This window comes from Salvelinus namaycush, unplaced genomic scaffold (assembly GCF_016432855.1).
Source record: "Salvelinus namaycush isolate Seneca unplaced genomic scaffold, SaNama_1.0 Scaffold456, whole genome shotgun sequence".
NCBI classification, from domain to species: domain Eukaryota; kingdom Metazoa; phylum Chordata; class Actinopteri; order Salmoniformes; family Salmonidae; genus Salvelinus; species Salvelinus namaycush.
The window spans coordinates 104685-128875 of record NW_024061149.1 but is presented as its reverse complement, the minus strand read 5'-3'; the positions used below and the strand labels follow the sequence as shown (position 1 = coordinate 128875).

The following is a 24191-nucleotide window of genomic DNA, read 5'->3' as shown; positions in this document are numbered from 1 at the left end:
AATAGAAAATAAATATTTGATACATAAGGCCTACAGTAAGGCTTTATCAAATAAAACCAAGGCCTGTATTTATTAAGCATCTCAAAGCGTAGCATTACTGATATAGGATCAGTTTTGCCTTATAGATTATAATGAATGGAAGGAGGGGGTTCTGATCCTAGATCAGCACTCCTACCCTGAGACGCTTTATGAATAAATGCAGCAGAATAATTAGGCTACATCTGACATTTTTGCCTACAACATGACATTTCAATATGAAACCAACTATGACATCTTATCAAGACCCTGATGGAACAAGTGTGTTTGTACTGGGTTGGAACAAAATCCTGCACCTCCTCCTGCTTGTCTCCAGGACCGTGCAGACAGTTTTGGTGACCACTACCCTACAGTATATGATCTTTACAGTTGAACAGGCCTTGTACATTATGAATTAATCCCAATATTATATATAAAAATTAGCAATAAACCATTGCCAAGATTTGACCTGATTTGAGTTTCAACAAATCATTTTGTCGTTGCAGACAACAGTAGGGTGAAAGTTGGTTACGTCATTGTGAAAATGAAAGTTGAGAGATATGGGTATTGACGCTGACGTCTCCCATTCACTTTTCATTTGTAGCTCAACAGCAGAAGACTACGGAACAATATTTCGGACTAATTTTGAAGGAAACCCACTAAATGAATGTCTTATATGGCTACATTTCTTAAGAAGTGTGTTTTTTTTATTTCGACTGCAACGATTTTGTTATCAGACTTATTTTATCGGTTCACGCGAAGTTATTAGCAGTTGAAAGTTAAGCTCGCGAATAGCCCTTTCTCGCTATAGCAATAGCCTAGCCGATATCTAAATGGAATAATCTTATCCTGTGGTTCAACTATAATTTAAAGCCAGATTCAAGGAGAATGTGTATAGATTTACTTGGATGTGTTCGTCAAGGAGACGGAGCAGGCTGGAAAATGAAAGTTCCCGCCTCCGGTAGGTTGATCAGGGGAAATTCTCTATACAGCTTTCCCTTTCCCAATTCCACATAAAACTACTTAACACAGCCAAGATGTTCAAACTCCATCTGGAAAACTAATAGCGAAACGAACTGCTATTTACAATGTATACAATGCAGAGTTGGACGTGTATTTTTCTTATTATTTGCAGTATGCAGAGCGTGTGTCATTGCTGTGACTGGATACGACACCACTACGGCCACTTGAGCGCAGAATACCTTTCACTGCTGGACCAGATGGTGAGTTATCAGCACACTGTAAGAGGAGACTGAATGCATGTATTAAGGACAGCAAAACAACCAACCAAGTAAAGTAGTCATATGTTTCATGTTTAGCATCTGTGTTAGAAAACTGTTAGCCTATATTTGAATATACATACTAAAAGGGCGCTAAGGCTATAATGACAGCTAGATCAAGAGACGCTATCTACATTAGGCCTACTGTACTTACAGTATAAGCTATACTTTATGTCTGTCTTGATTGGTCTTGAAGTATTTGACACGTGACTTAACATACTATATTGATTGTTTTCCAGGGAGGAGATATCACAAACCAGAATGCCCCTGTCTTTTTCCCAACATCACTTTACAGACACATAGATGATGCCCAGGTAAAAACTAGAATTTTGACTTTGGTATGGCGGTCTTGACCCAATGTTATAATGATGTTTTATTGATGCCATAACGAAAGCCTATACTGTTTCTAATCTTCTTTTTCTATCTTCCTGTGTAGTTTGAGGACAAAGTCAGATTCCTGAAAGAGACCATCTATCAAATCACAAAACTGTTTGATGGGAATATGAAATCTGTCACCTAGGACAAGAAAAACCTGGACGATTTCCTCAACATTCTAGACCGCCAATTGGAGAACCTTAATTCCTGTGTAAGTAACGGGTCTATTTAAAGTATAATCCCTGTTTAGGTCAGCGCTCTCCAAACCCCGTTCATGGAGAGTTACCTTCCTGTAGTTTTTCGCTCCAACTCCAGTTGTAACTAACCTGATTCAGTTTATCAACCACTTAATTAATCAGGTGTGGTAGATTAGGGTTGGAGTGAAAGCCTACAGGAAGGTAGTTCTCCAGGAACAGGGTTGGAGAGCCCTGGTTTAGGTGTAGCCTACTAACTCTACAAGTGGAGAAATCTACGTTTAAAGTACATATAAAGTATTCAACCCCTTGACTTCTTCCACATTTTGTTACGTGACAGCCTTTTTCTATAATTGATTAAATAGATTTCCCCCCTCATCAATCTACACACAATACCCCATAATGACAAAGCAAAAAACGTGTTTTAGACATTTTTGCAACTGTATTAACAATAAAAACAGAAATATCACATTTACATAAGTATTCAGACCCTTTACTCAGGACTTTGTTGAAGCACCTTTGGCAGTGATTACAGCCTTGAGTCTTCTTGGGTATCATGCTACAACATTGGCACATCTGTATTTGGGGAGTTTCTGCCATTCTTCTCTGCAGATCCTCTCACGATCTGTCATGTTGGGTAGGGAGCGTCGCTGCACAGCTATTTTCAGGTCTCTCCAGTGATGTTCGATCAGGTCAAGTCCGGGCTCTGGCTGGGCCACTCAAGGACATTCAGAGACTTGTCCCGAAGCCACTCTTGCGTTGTCTTGGCTGTATGCTTAGGGTCGTTGTCCTTTTGGAAGGTGAACCTTCACCCCAGTCTGAGGTCCTGAGCGCTCTGGAGCAGGTTTTAATGAAGGATGTCTCTGTACTTTGCTCTGTTCATCTTTCCCTCGATCCTGACTAGTCTCCCAGTCCCTGCCAATGAAAAACATCCCCACAGCATGATGCTGCCACCACCATGCTTGACCGTAGGGATGGTGCAAGGTTTCCTACAGATGTGATGCTTTGCATTCAGGCCAAATAGAGACACTTGTTTCTCATGGTCTAAGACTCCTTAGGTGCCTTTTGGCAAACTCCAAGCGGGCTGCAATGTGCCTTTTACTGAGGAGTGGCTTCCGTCTGGCCACTTTACCATAAAGGCCTGATCGGTGGAGTACTGCAGAGATGGTTGTCTTTCTGGAAGGCTCTCGCATCCCCAAAGAGGAAATCTGGAGCTCTGTCAGAGTGACCATCAGGTTCTTGGTCACCTCCCTGACCATGGCCTTTCTACCCCGATTGTTCACTTTGGCCAGGCGGCCAGCTCTAGTAAGAGTCTTGGTGGTTACAAAGTACCCTTTCCCAGATCTATATCTCGACACAATCTTCTCTCGGAGCTCTACGGACGATTTCCTCAACTTCATGGCCTGGTTTTTGCTCTGACATGCACTGTCAACTGATCAATGGAAACAGGATGCACCTGAGCTGAATTTTGAGTCTCATAGCAAAGGGTCTGAATTCATTGGTAAATAAGGTATTTCTGTTTTTGCGTTGTCATTATTGGGTATTGTGTGTAGATTGATGAGGATTTTTTTTCTTTAATCCATTTTATAATAAAGCTGTAACTTAACAAAATTTGGAAAGAGGAAAGGGGTCTGAATACTTTCCGAATGCACTGTATATGAGTTATTACAGATTTTGAGCCAGTTTGCGACGTCACATAAATAATACTGCAGTAATGAGAAATGTAAATGATTGTGTATTATAAATAATAGTCACTATCGTTGTTAGGTGAAAGAGAGGACCAAGGCGCAGCGTGATAATGATACATCTTCTCTTTATAATGAAGATGAAACAAACACTTATACAAACACCCTAGACTAGACAAAAACCACAAACATCCCCCATGTCACACCCTGACCTAACTAAAATAATAAAGAAAACAAAGATAACTAAGGCCAGGGCGTGACAGTACCCCCCCCCCCCCCCCAAAGGTGCGGACTCTGGCCGCATAACCTGACACAGAAGGGGAGGGTCCGGGTGGGCCTTCTTACGGCGGCGGCTCGGGTGCGGGACGTGGCCCCCACTTCACCATAGTCACTACCCGCTTTGGTGGCGCCTCTGGAGCGGCGACCCTTTCAGCGAGTCCCGGACTGAGGGGCAGCTCCGGACTGAAGGGCAGCTCATGACTGGCGGACGGCTCTGGCAGATCCTGGCTGGCGGACGGCTCTGGCAGATCCTGGCTGACTGACGGCTCTGGCAGATCCTGGCTGGCGGGCGGCTCTGGCAGATCCTGGCTGGCGGGCGGCTCTGGCAGATCCTGGCTGGCGGGCGGCTCTGGCTGCTCCTGGCTGGCGGGCGGCTCTGGCTGCTCCTGACTGGCGGGTGGCTCTGGCTGCTCCTGACTGGCGGGCGGCTCTGGCTGCTAGCCCTGTGGAGACACGCACCACAGGGCTAGTGCGTGGAGGAGGAACAGGGCTCTGGAGACGCACAGGAAGCCTGGTGCGTGGTGTAGGCACTGGTGGTACTGGGCTGGGGCGGGGAGGTGGCGCCGGAAATACCGGACCGTGCAGGCGTACTGGCTTTCTTGAGCACTGAGCCTGCCCAACCTTACCTGGTTGTATGCTCCCCGTCGCCCGACCAATGCGGGGAGGTGGAATAACCCGCACTGGGCTGTGTAGGCGAACCGGGGACACCATGCGTAAGGCTGGTGCCATGTATGGCGACCCGAGGAGACGCACTGGACACCAGACGCGTTGAGCCGGCTTCATGGCACCTGGCTCAATACTCAATCTAGCCCGGCCGATACGAGGGGCTGGTATGTACCGCACCGGGCTATGCACACGTACAGGAGACACCATGCGCTCTACCGCATAACACGGTGTCTGCCCGTACTTTCGCGCTCCACGGTAAGCTCGGGGAGTTGGCGCAGGTCTCCTACCTGACTTCGCCACACTCCCTTGTAGCCCCCCCCCCCCCAATATTTTTTTGGGGCTGACTCACAGGCTTCCTACTGCGTCGTCATGCTGCCTCCATTCGCCGGTATCCCTCCTCGCACTGTTCCAGAGAATCCCAGGCGGGCTCCGGCATTCGCCCTGGGTCGATCGCCCACCTGTCGATCTCCTCCCACGTAGTATAGTCCAGAACCTGCTCCCATTGCCATAAATCCTGTGTAGGTTGCTCCTGCTGCTGCTTCACACGCTGCTTGGTCCGAGTTTGGTGGGTAATTCTTTCACGATCGTTATGAGACGAATGAGTGGACCAAGGCGCAGCGGGAAAGAAAGACATCTTATTTTAATGAAGACAAACAAACACTTAATAAATGAACAAAACAACAAACGATCGTGAAGCTAAAACGAACTACGTGCACACATGCAACATAGACATAGACAATTACCCACGAAAGCCTACTGTCTATGGCTGCCTTAAATATGGCTCCCAATCAGAGACAATGAATGACAGCTGTCTCTGATTGAGAACCATTCAGGCAACCATAGACTTGCCTAGACAACTATACTAATCCCAACCCCATACACTCAACAAAACCCCCTATACAATACAACCACCCAAGACGAGACAAAACATACAAAACATCCCCCCTGTCACACCCTGACCTAACCAAAATATTACAGAAACAAAGAATACTAAGGCCAGGGTGTGACAGCAACATATGCACAGCAGATATATTTACATTGGACTGAACAAAAATATGCTTTAAAAAAAAACAGTAAACTGAAAAAGAAAATTGCAGAAAAAATGTGCAGAAAAAATATCTAGAAAAAAAGAGGCAAGAAAAATAATTAGGCAGCATCTTGCCGCACAGCTGGGTCTGGCCACAACGCCTCGTCCACATCACAGGCAATATCTTCCCTTGCGAGACATTGAGGGAAGCGCCTTGAGTGCCTTATCCATCCCTGAATCGCACCCAGATCAATCTCATCACATGCCTCTTCCATAGCCTGCACAAGAGGCATGCGCACAAAGGGCTGCCAGGGTCGTATACCTTCCACCACCATGCCGAAAATAACTCTTCTATGGGGTTCAGAAATTGTGAATATGGTGGGAGGTATTGCACGAGAAATGGTGGGTGGTCAGCAAACCAGTGTTGGACTGGGGCTGCACGATGAAAGCTCACATTGTCCCATACTACAACGTACCGGGTTCTTTGATGGTCTGCATCATTCATACGCTCTGGTGGTTTGAGAATATTGTGGAGTCTGTCCAGAAATGTGAGAATATGGGCTGTGTTGTATGGTCCAAGGTTGGCATGACAGTGCAGGACACCATGTGTATTGGAGATGGCAGCGCACATTGTGATGTTCCCACCACGTTGGCCAGGAACATCTATAATGGCTCTGTGGCCAATGACGTTTCTCCCCCTTCTTCTGGTCTTTGCTAGGTTGAACCCAGCCTCATCTATAAAGATAAACTCATGTGGGATTGCATGAGCATCCATTTCCAGTACTCCCTGAAAACAAAGAACAAAAGCAGTCAATATGGTGTTATCCAGTACACTGGGAAACAATGTTGCGTGTAGTGTACTGCAGTCAATATTGTACTTACATCCACATATGCTCGTCTGACCTCTTTGTTTCTTTGAGAGTTTCTCTCAAACGGCACCTTATAAAGTTGTTTCATTCTGATTTGGTTTCGCTTGAGAATGCGAGCCAATGTGGACAGACTGACTCGTTGAATGTTGTTGAATATGGTGTTGTCTTGGATAATGTGGCTTTGAATTTCTCGTAATCTAATTTCATTATCTTCCAAAACCAAGTTTACAATCCTGTACCCCGGTGAACATTTGACCCCTTCCTCCACCATGGTTGCGTCTCTCAGTCCTTTAGAAAAACAAAAAAACTAAAATATAGGGCTTGGACAATGCAGCCTAAAGATATTTCCTCCACAGTAGAGTAAATTCTACAGGAAATTTGTGCAGTTAGTGTATGACATCAGCCATTCATGAAGTAAACAGGTGTCACCCAACTGATACACTATGACATGGGGTGTACTACATAGTGTGAAAGAAATTTTGGTTACATACCTGTACTCCAGTCTAAATGTCCGGATGACACAGGCGACAGTAAAACGGCTCAAGTTGGGCTGCACTCTCTGTCCATCCTCTCGCATTGTCAGCCCATGGACGATGACATGATCAACTAAGGTTGCTCTGTTTTCATTTGAAAGTTGTTTTCTTCTTTGGCCATGAACTCCTCTACCAGCTCTACCCCTACCTGTCACTCTTCCTCCCCCTCTCATTCTCACCCTCCCTCTTCCTCTTCCTCTCTCTGCAACGGCTTCCATTGTTGTTGTAAAACAAAAGGGGCACACCTGTGGTCTTTTCATAGTGCTTACTTCCTGATTGAAGTGGTAACAATTAACCATTGAGGTGTTTGGCCAGGTGGCACATGTATTGGCCAATTAGCTCATGTAGTGTCATATTGAATGGCAGTGTTTTGAAATGGCAAACATGTGACTTTATGTCAGATTGTTCTGTCTTATGCAGAGAACCGTGTGCAGTGCATTTAAAAAGTGCCATTTTGAATTGCAAAATGTGTGTAAAGCAGAAAATGTGTTTAGACTTTTGGAGACTTGAGAATATGTTTTTCTCTCTGTGTGTCAGTGTAAATAATTGTGCTGTGCATGTCATTTTAGTGTGTTAGCAATTGGAAAAAACTATAACAGGTGTGCCTTGTAAAAAGTTAATTTGTGGAATTTCTTTCCTTCTTAATGCGTTTGAGCCAATCAGCTGTGTTGTGACAAGGTAAGGGTGGTATACAGAAGATAGCACTATTTGCTAAAAGACCAAGTCCATATTACGGCAGGAACAGCTCAAATAAGCAAAGAGAAATGACAGTCCATCATCATTTTTAGGGCTAGGGAGCAGTGTTCGGAAGTTCGGATAAATGACGTCCCCAAAGTAAACTGCCTGTTCCTCAGGCCCAGAAGCTAGGATATGCATATAATTGGTAGCATTGGATAGAAAACACTCTGATGCAGTAAGTGCAATTCAATCCCAGAACAACAGCAAAGGACCTTGTGAAGATGATGGGGAAACAGGTACAAAAGTATCTATATCCACAGTAAAATGAGTCCTATATCGACATAACCTGAAAGGCCACTCAGCAAGGAAGAAGCCACAGCTCCAAAACCACCATAAAAAAGCCAGACTACAGTTTGTTTCTACGGTTTGTAGAAATGCACATGGGGACAAAGATCATACTTTTTGGAGAAATGTCCTCTGGTCTGATGAATCAAAAATAGAACTGTTTGTCCATCATGACCATCGTTATGTTTGGAGGAAAAAGGGGGAGGTTTGCAATTCGAAGAACACCATCCTATCCGTGAAGCACAGGGGTGGCAGCATCATATTGTGGGGGTGCTTTGCTGAAGGAGAGACTGGTGCACTTCACAAAATAGATGGTATCGTGAGGCAGGAAAATTATGTGGATATATTGAAGCAACATCTCAAGACATCAGTCAGGAAGTTAAAGCTTGGTCACAAATGGGTCTTCCAAATGGACAATGACCCCGTGCATACTTCCAAAGTTGTGGCAAATTGGCTTACAAGGATAACAAAGTCAAGGTAGTGGAGTGGCCATCACAAATCCCTGACCTCAATCCTATAGAAAATTTGTGGGCAGAACTGTAAAAGCGTGTGTGAGCAAGGAGGCCTAAAAACTGGACTCAGTTACACCAGCTCTGTCAGGAGGAATGGGCCAGAATTCACCCAACTTATTGTGGGAAGATTGTGGAAGGCTACCCAAAATATTTGACCCAAGTTAAACAATTTAAAGGCAATGCTACCAAATACTAATTGAGTGTATGTAAACTTCTGACCCACTGGGAATGTGATGAAAGAAATAAAAGCTGAAATAAATAATTCTCTCTACTATTATTCTGATATTTCACATTCTTAAAATAAAGTGGTGAACCTAACTGACCTAAGATAGGGAATTTTTACTTGGATTAAATGTCAGGAATTGTGAAAAACTGAATTTAAATGTATTTGGCTAAGGTGTATGTAATCTTCCGACTTCAACTGTACATTGGGATGATGCAGTTTAGACATTGTTTGCTCATTGACGTCTTACACATTCTAAATTCCACAGTTCTACATTGTTTAGATGTCGGCTAGACATCAACATTCTATTATGATATCTTGGCGACATCTTCCCAATGTGCAAACGCTCTTCAAACTACATATTCCCTACCCAATTCCATAAGTCAGCCAAAGGTGTCTATTATTCCTGGGGAGAAGACTCAGGGGAAACTGATTACATCACACAACTTGTGTAAAACAGCTGGGAAAACCCCAAAATGCGTCCACCGCAGGCGTGTCATGGGACATAAGAAGACGTTTCAGCACCATTGACATGTATCACTACTATCGCTAAAACCCATGAAGACGTCAGCCACTTCAGCACATTGGACGTCGCCACACGGTCAAAGATTCTATCAGTTGTCCTGTGTTGTGGCCGCAGCCCTGTTGCTAATGTTATTGCCATGCCTGTAAAACTATAGGCAACAAATGTATGATATATGTGATGGGAAATATAGCTCTCTGACTCTTTGGAATCACGTTTCAAGTGTCACTCGATTTGATTCATCCTCATGGCTGGTCCCCTATAGAAAAAAATATTTCATACATAAGGCCTACAGTAAGGCTATATCAAACAAAACCAAGGCCCGTATTTATTAAGGATCTCAGAGAGTTGCATTGCTGATCTAGGATCAGTTTTGCCCAATAGATTATAATGAATGGATGGAGTGCGTCCTGATCCTAGATCAGCACTCCTACTCTGAGACGCTTTATGAATAAATGCAGCAGAATAATTAGGCTACATCTGACATTTTTGCCTACAACATGACTTATCAATATGAAACCAACTATGACATCTTATCAAGACCCTGATGGAACAGGTGTGTTTGTACTGGGTTGGAACAAAATCCTGCACCTCCTGCTGGTCTCCAGGACCGTCCAGGACCCTGCAGACGGTTTTAGTGAAAATATCCCTGATATCGTAGCCTATACCAAGGAACTTTTGTCACATATTCTTTGTCATTTTCCCCTTGTAAAATAAACGACAAATAGAAAGTTCCAACAAATCATGTTGTCGTTGCTTGTCAACGTTGCATCACCAGCAGACAACAGTAGGGTGAAAGTTGGTTACGTCATTGTGAAAATGAAAGTTGAGAGATATGGGTATTGACGCTGACGTCTCCCATTCACTTTTCAGTTGTAGCGCAACAGCAGAAGACTACGGAACAATACTTCGGACTAACTTTGAACGAAACCCACTAAATGAATGTCTTATATGGCTACTTTTCTTAGGAAGTGTGGGTTTTATTTCGACTTCGACGATTTTGTTATCAGACTTTTTTTTATCGGTTCACGCGAAGTTATTAGCAGTTGAAAGCAAAGCTCGCGAATAGCCTATTCTCGCTACAGTAATAGCCTAGCCGATATCTAAATGGAATAATCTTATCTTGTGGTTCAACTAAAGTTTAAAGCCGGATTCAAGGAGAATGTCTATGGATTTACTTGGATTTGTTCGTCAAGGAGCCGGAGCAGGCATGGAATTCCTATTGCTGCATGTGCTAGTCTGGAAAATGAAAGTTCCCGCCTCCGGTAGGTTGACCAGGGGAAATTCTCTATACAGCTTTCCCTTTCCCAATTCCACATAAAACTACTTAACACAGCCAAGATGTTCAAACTCATCTGGAAAACTAATAGCGAAACGAACTGCTATTTACAATGTATACAATGCAGAGTTGGACGTGTATTTTTCTTATTATTTGCAGTATGCAGAGCGTGTGTCATTGCTGTGACTGGGTACGACACCACTACGGTCACTTGAGCGCAGAATACCTTTCCCTGCTGGACCAGATGGTGAGTTATCAGCACACTGTAAGAGGAGACTGAATGCATGTATTAAGGACAGCAAAACAACCAACCAAGTAAAGTAGTCATATGTTTCATGTTTAGCCTTTTTGTTAGAAGACTGTTAGCCTATATTTGAATATACATACTAAAAGGGCGCTAAGGCTATAATGACAGCTAGATCAAGAGACGCTATCTACATTAGGCCTACTGTACTTACAGTATAAGCTATACTTTATGTCTGTCTTGATTGGTCTTGAAGTATTTGACACGTGACTTAACATACTATATTGATTGTTTTCCAGGGAGGAGATATCACAAAGCAGGATGCCCCAGTCTTTTTCCCAACATCACTTTACAGACACATAGATGATGCCCAGGTAAAAACTAGAATTTTGACTTTGGTATGGCGGTCTTGACCCAATGTTATAATGATGTTTTATTGATGCCATAACGAAAGCCTATACTGTTTCTAATCTTCTTTTTCTATCTTCCTGTGTAGTTTGAGGACCAAGTCAGATTCCTGAAAGAGACCATCTATCAAATCACAAAACTGTTTGATGGGAATATGAAATCTGTCACCTGGGACAAGAAAAACCTGGACGATTTCCTCAACATTCTAGACCGCCAATTGGAGAACCTTAATTCTTGTGTAAGTAACGGGTCTATTTAAAGTATAATCCCTGTTTAGGTCAGCGCTCTCCAACCCCGTTCATGGAGAGTTACCTTCCTGTAGTTTTTCGCTCCAACTCCAGTTGTAACTAACCTGATTCAGTTTATCAACCACTTAATTAATCAGGTGTGGTAGATTAGGGTTGGAGTGAAAGCCTACAGGAAGGTAGTTCTCCAGGAACAGGGTTGGAGAGCCCTGGTTTAGGTGTAGCCTACTAACTCTACAAGTGGAGAAATCTACGTTTAAAGTACATATAAAGTATTCAACCCCTTGACTTCTTCCACATTTTGTTACGTGACAGCCTTTTTCTATAATTGATTAAATAGATTTCCCCCCTCATCAATCTATACACAATACCCATAATGACAAAGCAAAAAACGTGTTTTAGACATTTTTGAAACTGTATTAACAATAAAAACAGAAATATCACATTTACATAAGTATTCAGACCCTTTACTCAGGACTTTGTTGAAGCACCTTTGGCAGTTATTACAGCCTTGAGTCTTCTTGGGTATCATGCTACAACATTGGCACATCTGTATTTGGGGAGTTTCTGCCATTCTTCTCTGCAGATCCTCTCACGATCTGTCATGTTGGGTAGGGAGCGTCGCTGCACAGCTATTTTCAGGTCTCTCCAGTGATGTTCGATCAGGTCAAGTCCGGGCTCTGGCTGGGCCACTCAAGGACATTCAGAGACTTGTCCCGAAGCCACTCTTGCGTTGTCTTGGCTGTATGCTTAGGGTCGTTGTCCTTTTGGAAGGTGAACCTTCACCCCAGTCTGAGGTCCTGAGCGCTCTGGAGCAGGTTTTAATGAAGGATGTCTCTGTACTTTGCTCTGTTCATCTTTCCCTCGATCCTGACTAGTCTCCCAGTCCCTGCCAATGAAAAACATCCCCACAGCATGATGCTGCCACCACCATGCTTGACCTTAGGGATGGTGCAAGGTTTCCTACAGATGTGATGCTTTGCATTCAGGCCAAATAGAGACACTTGTTTCTCATGGTCTAAGACTCCTTAGGTGCCTTTTGGCAAACTCCAAGCGGGCTGCAATGTGCCTTTTACTGAGGAGTGGCTTCCGTCTGGCCACTTTACCATAAAGGCCTGATCGGTGGAGTACTGCAGAGATGGTTGTCTTTCTGGAAGGCTCTCGCATCCCCAAAGAGGAAATCTGGAGCTCTGTCAGAGTGACCATCAGGTTCTTGGTCACCTCCCTGACCATGGCCTTTCTACCCCGATTGTTCACTTTGGCCAGGCGGCCAGCTCTAGTAAGAGTCTTGGTGGTTACAAAGTACCCTTTCCCAGATCTATATCTCGACACAATCTTCTCTCGGAGCTCTACGGACGATTTCCTCAACTTCATGGCCTGGTTTTTGCTCTGACATGCACTGTCAACTGATCAATGGAAACAGGATGCACCTGAGCTGAATTTTGAGTCTCATAGCAAAGGGTCTGAATTCATTGGTAAATAAGGTATTTCTGTTTTTGCGTTGTCATTATTGGGTATTGTGTGTAGATTGATGAGGATTTTTTTTCTTTAATCCATTTTATAATAAAGCTGTAACTTAACAAAATTTGGAAAGAGGAAAGGGGTCTGAATACTTTCCGAACGCACTGTATATGGGTTATTACAGATTTTGAGCCAGTTTGCGACGTCACATAAATAATACTGCAGTAATGAGAAATGTAAATGATTGTGGATTATAAATAATTGTCACTATCGTTGTTAGGTGAAAGAGAGGACCAAGGCGCAGCGTGATAATGATACATCTTCTCTTTATAATGAAGATGAAACAAACACTTATACAAACACCCTAGACTAGACAAAAACCACAAACATCCCCCATGTCACACCCTGACCTAACTAAAATAATAAAGAAAACGAAGATAACTAAGGCCAGGGCGTGACAGTACCTCCCCCCCAAAGGTGCGGACTCTGGCCGCAAAACCTGACACAGAAGGGGAGGGTCCGGGTGGGCCTTCTTACGGCGGCGGCTCGGGTGCGGGACGTGGCCCCCACTTCACCATAGTCACTACCCGCTTTGGTGGCGCCTCTGGAGCGGCGACCCTTTCAGCGAGTCCCGGACTGAGGGGCAGCTCCGGACTGAAGGGCAGCTCATGACTGGCGGACGGCTCTGGCAGATCCTGGCTGGCGGACGGCTCTGGCAGATCCTGGCTGACTGACGGCTCTGGCAGATCCTGGCTGGCGGGCGGCTCTGGCAGATCCTGGCTGGCGGGCGGCTCTGGCAGATCCTGGCTGGCGGGCGGCTCTGGCAGATCCTGGCTTGCGGGCGGCTCTGGCAGATCCTGGCTGGCGGGCGGCTCTGGCTGCTCCTGGCTGGCGGGCGGCTCTGGCTGCTCCTGACTGGCGGGCGGCTCTGGCTGCTCCTGACTGGCGGGCGGCTCTGGCTGCTCCTGACTGGCGGACGGCTCTAGCGGCTCCTGACTGACGGGCGGCTCTGAAGGCTCAGGACAGACGGGCGGCTCTGAAGGCTCAGGACAGACGGGCGGCTTTGACGGCTCAGGACAGACGGGCAGCTCAGACGGTGCTGGGCAGACGGGCAGTGCAGGCGACGCTGGGCAGACGGACAGCGCAGACGGCGCTGGGCAGACGGCAGACTCTGGCCGGCTGAGGCGCACTGTAGGCCTGGTGCGTGGTGCCGGAACTGGAGGTACCGGGCTAAGGACACGCACCTCAAGGCTAGTGCGCGGAGCAGCAACAGGGCGCACAGGACTCTGGAGACGCACAGGAGGCTTGGTGCGTGGTGCCGGAACTGGTGGTACTGGGCTGGAGACACGCACCACATGGCGAGTGCGTGGAGGAGGAACAGGGCTCTGGAGACACACTGGAAGCCTGGTGCGTGGTGTTGGCACTGGTGGTACTGGGCTGGGGCGGGGAGGTGGCGCCGGATATACCGGACCGTGCAGGCGTACTGGCTCCCTTGAGCACCGAGCCTGCCCAACCTTACCTGGTTTAATGCTCCCCGTAGCCCGACCAGTGCGGGGAGGTGGAATAACCCGCACTGGGCTGTGTTGGCGAACCGGGGACACCATGCGTAAGGCTGGTGCCATGTATGCCGGCCCGAGGAGACCAGACGCGTTGAGCCGGCTTCATGGCACCTGGCTCAATGCCCAATCTAGCCCGGCCGATACGAGGAGCTGGAATGTACCGCACCGGGCTATGCACACGTACAGGAGACACCGTGCGCTCTACCGCATAACACGGTGTCTGCCCGTACTCTCGCTTCCCACGGTAAGCACGGGGAGTTGGCGCAGGTCTCCTACCTGACTTCGCCACACTCCCTTGTAGCCCCCACCCAAGAAATTTTTGGGTTTGACTCTCAGGCTTCCAGCCTCGCTTCCGTGCTGCCTCCTTATATCGCCTCCTCTCGGCTTTAGCTGCCTCCAGCTCTTCACGAGGGAGAAGATATTCTCCCGGTTGTGCCCAAGGTCCCTTACCGTCCAGTATTTCTTCCCAAGTCCATGAATCCTGTGTGCGCTGCTCCTGCTGCTGCTTATCACGCTGCTTGGTCCTTTTGTGGTGGGTAATTCTGTCTATGTTTTGACGTTAGTAGCTTGTGTCTGCACTTTCGTTTGTTAGCTTCACGGTCGTTTGTTGTTTTGTCTAGTTTGTATTAGTGTTCGTGTTCGTTTCATATTCAAATAAATAGAATATGTATTTATATCACGCTGCGCCTTGGTCCTCTCTTTCACGTAAAGACGATCGTGACAATAATGGACATTTTTTGTATGCTTTGATGCATTTTTCATTATGGCAAAGCAAGTTTGATATTTTAAAGTGGAATTTATAATCTTTAGAATCCTTTTCAAACATTGAATACACATTAAGTTTCCATTTCCTGCCGTGCAGGAAATACTCAGAAAAAAAGTGATCAAATGAAGATCCTACATCTGTATGACGCTAATGTTTTGTTTAATTTTGTCCAACAGGTATCACCCTCCATGAAACCTGAGAGGAGACTGAAACGGTACTTCAAGAAGTTGAATAAGAAGGTTCTGAGAAAAATGGTGAGTTTGGTTTCGTATGGAAACGTGTTTAATACATGTAATCAAATGAATATTAACTAGGCTAAACAGGAGCAGTGTTCATTTAAAAAAAGTGGGTTCTGGGGACATATGTATCAAGCATCTCAGAGAAGTGCTGATCTAGTATCAGGTCTCCTCTGTCCTTATTTATAGTGATCCAAAAGACAATACTGATCCTAAATCAGCACTCCTACTCTGAGAAGCTTAAATACATACGGCACCAGGTCTTTATTTGTTGTTCAAGACATTATGGTCGCTATTTTGCCAAGAAAGTTCACCCAACTAATATTTCAAATTTTCTGTGTTTTTCAGAACTACAGTGCACAGGCGTGGGAGCTCATCAGGAAAGAGACTAAACGTCATCTGCAAAGATTGGATATCCTTGCGGCACAGATGTACTGATCATCCAGACTCATCTCAGAAGCTACGCCCTTACCAGTTTATAAAACATGAATACAATCATGTGGGACCCTGTCAGTCTATTTATTATATTTAAATCCATAAATTATTGTTTATTATTTGTATAATTTATTATTTATATTTTGTATTTCCCTTTTGTACCTGTGTTGACCTGAACTGTATTGCCGGTCTACTTGAAAAACCGGTGGAAAATAATATTGAAAATGTGAATAAAAACGTATTTTGTATAAATTGTCCAAATTTCGTTCTTGTCTGAAACCAATGAGAGTGGATTTATAATATCTTATCTAACCATCAGAGGGGACTCACATTAAACTTGTTGCTGCTCAGTCACATGATAATATCTACTTTAAGTTTATGTATGCTTGTAGTTTTGTTTCTTTATGTACTTTCTTTTGAATGTGTTTTTGTACTTTGTGAGGGTTGCTGTTCTTTTTGTTTTTCCTGTTTGTTTTTATGTGGTAATCACACTGGGGCAGTGGGCTGAAGGAAGTGGAGAGATCTGGGTGAGGAGTAGAGGATAATCTGGGGGACCAGGAACTTTTAGCTCCCACTGTCACGATCGTCTTCTGGTGAAAGAGTGGACCAAGTCGCAGCGTGATATGAATACATCTTCCCTTTTATTTATAACGAAGATGAACACGAAACGAAACACTTTTACAAACTATACAAAACAACAAACGACCGTGAAGCTACAAAACGAAAGTGCACACACAAGCTACTAACGTTTAGACAGACAATTACCCACAATCACCTAAAGCCTATGGCTGCCTTAAATATGGCTCCCAATCAGAGACAACAATAAACAGCTGTCTCTGATTGAGAACCAAACCAGGCAACCATAGACTTTCCTAAACCTCTATACTGAACACAACCCCATACACTATACACAACCCCCTAAACAATACACACACCCTAAACTAGACAAAACACACAAACATCCCCCATGTCACACCCTGACCTAACTAAACTAATATAGAAAATCAATATAACAGAGGCCAGGGTGTGACAGTACCCCCCCCCCCCCCCCCCCCCAAAGGTGCGGACTCCGGCCGCAAAACCTGACACAGAAGGGGAGGGTCCGGGTGGGCCTTCCTATGGTGGCGGCTCGGGTGCGGGACGTGGACCCCCCTCCACCATAGTCACTAACCGCTTTGGTGGCGCCTCTGGAACGGCGAGTCCCGGACTGAATACCATCCCAGAGGGCGCCTGTTACGGATACAAGTGTTCTGTGTGTATCCTGTGTGTATTTCTTTTCTCTCCTTCTCCCCTACTCACAGGTGACAATAATCATTCCCCAATCAGTCATCAATCAGTCGCTAATCGGAAGACACCTGCTCCTTTTCCCTTACCCAATCACAGTCCCTTTCCCTTGGTTTAAAACCCCTGTCAGTTGTTGTCTCCCCAGCTCAATCTCTTTGTAACATGCCTTCTGTCTGTAGATCGCTTGTGTGTTTTGCAGCTACATGTCACTTTGTCCCCACCTGTGAGTATTGTTTTGGTTATGGTGTTTGAGTGTTTGTTTGATGGTGGGAAAAGGGGGTAACCAGACAAGTCGCCCTTGGGCATACACTACCCGTAGGTAAACTTTGTTATATAAACACTAGTTAGAACTGGGCGGACCACCCCCCTGTATTTTTGGTTAGTTAGTTAGCTGTTTGTGAAGTAGGCTAGTCTAGCTTAGGGGTGTTTTTGGATTATTCTTTCATTCCTTGGGTCCCGCTCAGCCCCTTTTCCTGCTCCCCCCATTACCGTGTGTTTTTAAATAAACCTTGAGTGTTTGACGGTAGTAATTTAGTTGTCTGTGGTTATTTTTGTTCTCACTGTTACGTTGTCACTATAATAATTTGCATGAGTTGTGTTACGGGTCCCATTACCATCCCCCCCTAGATTGTCGGGCCAAAGGGATTCGTAACATAAGTGGGGGCTCATCCGGGATCTGTCATTACTGACACCCATACCGCTTGTGCAGATTGTTGTAGTGGTATAGTTCAGTGTTGAGCGCTGTAGCTGAAGTAGCATTAGTGTTTGCTATTTTGTTGGCTCTTGTGTGGTAGTTCAAGATGGCTACTTTTGATTTGAAGTCCTTTTTGGATAACCCTTCGTGGGAGGTTTTTGATAGATGTCGTAGGGTAGATTTAATGACCTTGGCTGACCATTATTCGGTATCGATTCCGCCGGGTTTAGTTAAAGCGGAGGTTAAACAACTAGTGTTAAATGTTTTGTTGGAAGAGCAGGTGCTTGTATTACCGCTGCCTGAGCCTACTACCCCTGTAGGGGATGTTGCTGCTCCTCTAAGCCCAGTGGTGTCTGTGGGCGAGGCTAAAGCACCTGCCACATTGCCCCGTTTTGATCCACTCTCCCCACTTTCAACCGGTGATGCCAGGAGGGATGTCCGTGCCATACAGTTCCAACTGGAGGCGGAAGAGAGAGCCCAAATTAGGCGAGAGACTCTCCAGTTGGAGATGTGTAAAATTGAGGCAGAACAGCGGCAGATGGAGTTAAAAATGGAGATGTGTAAAATTGAGGCAGAACGAGAACAGCGGCAGATGGAGTTAAAAATGCGCCAGATGGAACTGGAGGCAGAGACAGCGAGGCTAGCCTTCGTTCCTGCAGTGACTGTTAGTGAGCCGTCCTCACCAACTAGAGATCCCAACACTTTTGACATTAGTAGGCAGATTGTCTTAGTACCTTTGTTCAGAGAGTCAGAGGTTGACTCCTATTTTTGTGTATTTGAACGTATAGCCGTAGCCTTGAAATGGCCTAAAGAGGTATGGTGCCTATTACTTCAGTGTAAATTAACTGGTAAAGCCCAAGAGGTTTTGTCAGCGCTACCTCTTGAAGACAGTTTAAATTATGAAGTGGTCAAAGCTACTGTTCTTCGCGCCTATGAGCTTGTGCCTGAGGCATACCGACAGAGATTTAGGTCTCATAAGAAGTCTTCTAGTAAGACTTATGTGGAATTTGCTAGAGAGAAGGGAAATCTGTTTGATAAATGGCATGCTGCTAGCAAGGTAACTGATTTTAACTCTCTCCGGGAGTTAATTTTGTTGGAAGAGTTTAAAAATTGCTTACCTGAACGCATTGTAGTGTACCTAAACGAACAGAAAGTATCCTCCCTGTCAGAAGCGTCTGTGTTGGCAGACGAGTTTGTGTTGACGCACAAGAGTGTGTTTTCGGCTCATACTGAGAGTAGAGTTACAGAATTGCCTACTTATAGCCCTAGTCGGCCAGCAGTATATCAAGCACGCCAGAAAAATGAGCGTCCCTGTTTCTATTGTCATAAGGTGGGACATATGATTAATGATTGCTTCCGGCTAAAACGTAAACAAGGGATGCCTCTTCGTGCCAAGCCACCAACAGGTGTTGGTCTAATTCGTACGGTTGTGAGGTCTGAAACGAAACAGGTGCCTAAGGGTAAATGTATTTTGAAAGACCCAGTTCCCGACCGTAGTTATGAACCGTTCATTTTCGAGGGGTTTGTGTCCCTAGCGAATGACGAAGCGTCTCAGCGTCCGGTTAAAATTCTTAGAGATACTGGTGCGGCGCAGTCGTTTATATTGTCTGATGTGTTGCCCTTATCCGACGATACATACTGTGGTTCCAGTGTGTTAGTTCAGGGTATAGAAATGGGTTTTGTCCCAGTGCCATTGCACTTTGTGAAAGTACACTCTGAGTTAATCAGTGGAATATTCAGAGTGGGGGTACGTCCTATGTTGCCAGTAAAAGGTGTGACCTTTATAATGGGTAACGATATTGCCGGAGGAAAGGTAGTACCCGTATTGGAAGTATTGGATAAAAGTGACCACTCTCTCTCCAATGAGCTGGCACAGAGTTATCCACATGTGTTCCCTGCTTGTGCTGTCACTCGTGCTCAGGCACGACAAGAGAGTGACGTGATAGATTTGTCGAACACTGTTCTGTTCAAAGAGGATGATCAAGAGGATGGGTTGTGTGCTACCTCTGAGGAGCTGATCACCTCTGACAAACAGCCCAGGAAGGAAGAGAAGAATGTAGAACTTATTGCTAATGCAATACAGTTACCAGTCACTCGTGAGCAGCTGGTTGCTAACCAAAAGGTTGACACCAAGCTTGCTAAATGTTTTTCTAGTGTTGTCTCATTGGAAGAGGTAAAGAAGAAAAACGTGGCTTACTTCATTGATGGTAATCTCCTCATGCGTAAATGGACATCCCATGATGACGCGGGCGGAGATTGGAATGCTGTTTACCAAATAGTGATTCCTACAGCCTTTCGACAAAATGTGTTATCCCTTGCTCATGATCACCAGTGGTCTGGTCATTTAGGAATCACAAAAACTTATGATCGGATTCTTCGCCATTTCTTTTGGCCAGGTTTAAAACAAGATGTGGCTCAGTACTGTCGTACATGCCACACATGTCAGATAACAGGAAAACCAAATCAGGTTATTCCTCCCGCTCCTCTTTGTCCAATACCTGTCGTAGGTGAACCATTCGAACATGTAGTGGTTGATTGTGTTGGACCGTTACCGAAGACAAAATCGGGTAACCAGTTTCTGTTGACAATTATGTGTTTCAAATGCCTGATATAAAAATAATGAAGTTTGTATGTTTTGTAAATATGTTCGCAATCCCTAGGGTTGCGCTTTTAAGGGTGGGAGTGTTACGGATACAAGTGTTCTGTGTGTATCCTGTGTGTATTTCTTTTCTCTCCTTCTCCCCTACTCACAGGTGACAATAATCATTCCCCAATCAGTCATCAATCAGTCGCTAATCGGAAGACACCTGCTCCTTTTCCCTTACCCAATCACAGTCCCTTTCCCTTGGTTTAAAACCCCTGTCAGTTGTTGTCTCCCCAGCTCAATCTCTTTGTAACATGCCTTCTGTCTGTAGATCGCTTGTGTGTTTTGCAGCTACATGTCACTTTGTCCCCACCTGTGAGTATTGTTTTGGTTATGGTGTTTGAGTGTTTGTTTGATGGTGGGAAAAGGGGGTAACCAGACAAGTCGCCCTTGGGCATACACTACCCGTAGGTAAACTTTGTTATATAAACACTAGTTAGAACTGGGCGGACCACCCCCCTGTATTTTTGGTTAGTTAGTTAGCTGTTTGTGAAGTAGGCTAGTCTAGCTTAGGGGTGTTTTTGGATTATTCTTTCATTCCTTGGGTCCCGCTCAGCCCCTTTTCCTGCTCCCCCCATTACCGTGTGTTTTTAAATAAACCTTGAGTGTTTGACGGTAGTAATTTAGTTGTCTGTGGTTATTTTTGTTCTCACTGTTACGTTGTCACTATAATAATTTGCATGAGTTGTGTTACGGGTCCCATTACCATCCCCCCCTAGATTGTCGGGCCAAAGGGATTCGTAACAGCGCCACTGGACGGAGGGTCAGCTCCGGACTGAGGGGCAGCTCCGGACTGAGGGGCAGCTCCGGACTGAGGGGCAGCTCCGGACTGAGGGGCAGCTCCGGACTGAGGGGCGGATCCTGGCTGGCAGATGGCTCTGGCGGATCCTGGCTGGCAGATGGCTCTGGCGGATTCTGGCTGGCAGATGGCTCTGGCGGATCCTGGCTGGCAGATGGCTCTGGCGGATCCTGGCTGGCAGATGGCTCTGGCGGATCCTGGCTGGCAGATGGCTCTGGCGGATCCTGGCTGGAAGGCTCTGGCTGGTCATGGCTGGCTGACGGCTCTGGCTGGTCATGGCTGGCTGACGGCTCTGGCTGGTCATGGCTGGCTGACGGCTCTGGCTGGTCATGGCTGGCTGACGGCTCTGGCTGGTCATGGCTGGCTGACGGCTCTGGCTGGTCATGGCTGGCTGACGGCTCTGGCTGGCTGACGGCTCTGGCTGGTCATGGCTGGCGGAAGGCTCAGTACAGACGGGCGGCTTTGAAGGCTCAGTACAGACGGGCAGTTCATGCGGCGCTTGGCAGACGGACAGTTCAGACGGCGTTGGGCAGACGGGCAGTTCAGGCGCCGTTGGGCAGACGGGCAGTTCAGGCGCCGTTGGGCAGACGGCAGACTCTGGCCGGCTGAGGCGCACTGTAGGCCTGGTGCGTGGTGCCGGAACTGGTGGTACCGGGCTGGGGACACGCATCTCAGGGCTAGTGCGGGGAGCAGGAACAGGGCACACTGGTCTCTCAAAGCACACTATAGGCCTGGTGCGTGGAGCCGGAACTGGTGGTACCGGACTGAGGGCACGCACCTCAGGGCGAGTGCAGGGAGAAGGAACAGTGCGTACAGGGCTCTGGAGACGCACATTTGGCCTAGTGCGTGGTGCCGGAACTGGTGGTACCGGGCTGGGGACACGCATCTCAGGGCTAGTGCGGGGAGCAGTAACAGGACGCACAGGACTCTGGAGACGCACAGGAGACTTGGTGCGTGGTGTAGGCACTGGTGGTAATGGGCAGGAGACACGCACCATAGGGCTAGTGCGTGGAGGAGGAACAGGGCTCTGGAGACGCACAGGAGGCTTGATGCGTGGTGTAGGCACTGTCTTAACCAGACGGCTAGCACACACCTCAGGACGAGTATGGAGAGCTGTTCCCGGTGACATCAAATCCCGCACACGCTCCTTCAAGCGGATGCGGTGCTTTATGCTCCACAACAGCAAATCCCTCTTCTCTCTCTCCTCCAATTTCCCCATTAATTCATCCACAGTCTCAGCTTCATTCCCATTGCTCACCTCCAATATCAGCCCGACTGTCTCTGGTTCTTTCTTCGGCTCCTCACGAGAAGCACGGGGAGCTGGATCAAGTCTCCTACTTGACCCAGCTACACTCCCAGAGAGCCCCCCCCCCCCAAGAAATTTTTGGGGTTGCCAGCCGTTCTGCCGTGCTAGCTCCTCATACCGGCGCCTCTCTGCTTTCACTGCCTCCAGCTCTGCCTTGGGGCAGCGATATTCCCCTGGTTGTGCCCAGGGTCCTCCGCCGTCTAATATTTCCTCCCAATTCCCATAGTCCTGCGATCGCTGCTGCTGCCTTGTATCACGCTGCTTGGTCCTGGTATGGTGGGTAATTCTGTCACGATCGTCTTCTGGTGAAAGAGTGGACCAAGTCGCAGTGTGATATGAATACATCTTCCCTTTTATTTATAACGAAGATGAACACGAAACGAAACACTTTTACAAACTATACAAAACAACAAACAACCGTGAAGCTACAAAACGAAAGTGCACACACACGCTACTAACGTTTAGACATAGACAATTACCCACAATCACCTAAAGCCTATGGCTGCCTTAAATATGGCTCCCAATCAGAGACAACAATAAACAGCTGTCTCTGATTGAGAACCAAACCAGGCAACCATAGACTTTCCTAAACCTCTATACTGAACACAACCCCATACACTATACACAACCCCCTAAACAATACACACACCCTAAACTAGACAAAACACACAAACATCCCCCATGTCACACCCTGACCTAACTAAACTAATATAGAAAATCAATATAACAGAGGCCAGGGTGTGACACCCACATTGTGGGATGTTCATTTATAAAGTCTGTCCAATGTATTAGACACCTGTATGTCTTACTATGATTGGAGGAGAAATAAGAAAAAAAACATGGAAGACAATATGGAAAAAGAGGCAAAAAACAAGCAATACTTTTAATGGATAATAGTTTAGTCCCCTGAACGAGGCAGGGTGCTGGTGGGCAAAAAATAAAAACAAATTATTTATATAGCTTAGTCATATATATAGAACTTTTTAAGTGGCATCATGGGGATCCTCCTAATAATTCTGGCTGTAGCATGCATACTGTGATATCACAAGTTATTTATTCTAGTTGAAAATTGATTATTGGAGCTTGATTCATTCATATATTTAGTTGTTTTATTGAGGTATGGTGTTTTTTTGTGTGTGGTAAAGGAGAGGAGACCAAGAGGCTGTATCCCAGAGGCAGAAATTATAATGGTCCAACGTCCAACCCTTTCAATAGAGGTGATGCTCAGGAGATCATGAGTGTCTACACTTTCTGTGTTAGTCTAGTTCAATTGCATGGTTACACGGGGTGTTATTGTGATTACAGGAGGGGGAAAAGGTTTGGGCACTGAGACTTGCGTTTCAACTAGCCAGCGAGCTCTTCCAACAAAACCTAACTCTTGTGAAATGGAATTCCATCAAACTCAGGGAGCTCCAAGACCTTCTTGCTCGACAAAATATGACCTATTCGGAAAGTGTACATTCTTGGTTATTTAACTCAAGAAATCAAAAATGCCAAGAAAACACGTGTGAGAGTAGCATTACTTTTAGTTCATTTTTGCAAAACGTGTAATTTTGTTGAATAAACGAAATGTGCCACTGAAAGCTTTATTTATATGTTTATGTTATTTCTCCGTGTTGCAAATAAT

The 24191-nt window shown here is 45.9% G+C and overlaps 1 pseudogene; it reads left to right on the top strand.

Annotated features, from left to right (window-relative positions):
- The first annotated feature begins 630 nt into the window (after positions 1 to 630).
- Positions 631 to 16077, top strand: LOC120041383 (annotated as a pseudogene).
- The last annotated feature ends 8114 nt before the right edge of the window (positions 16078 to 24191 follow it).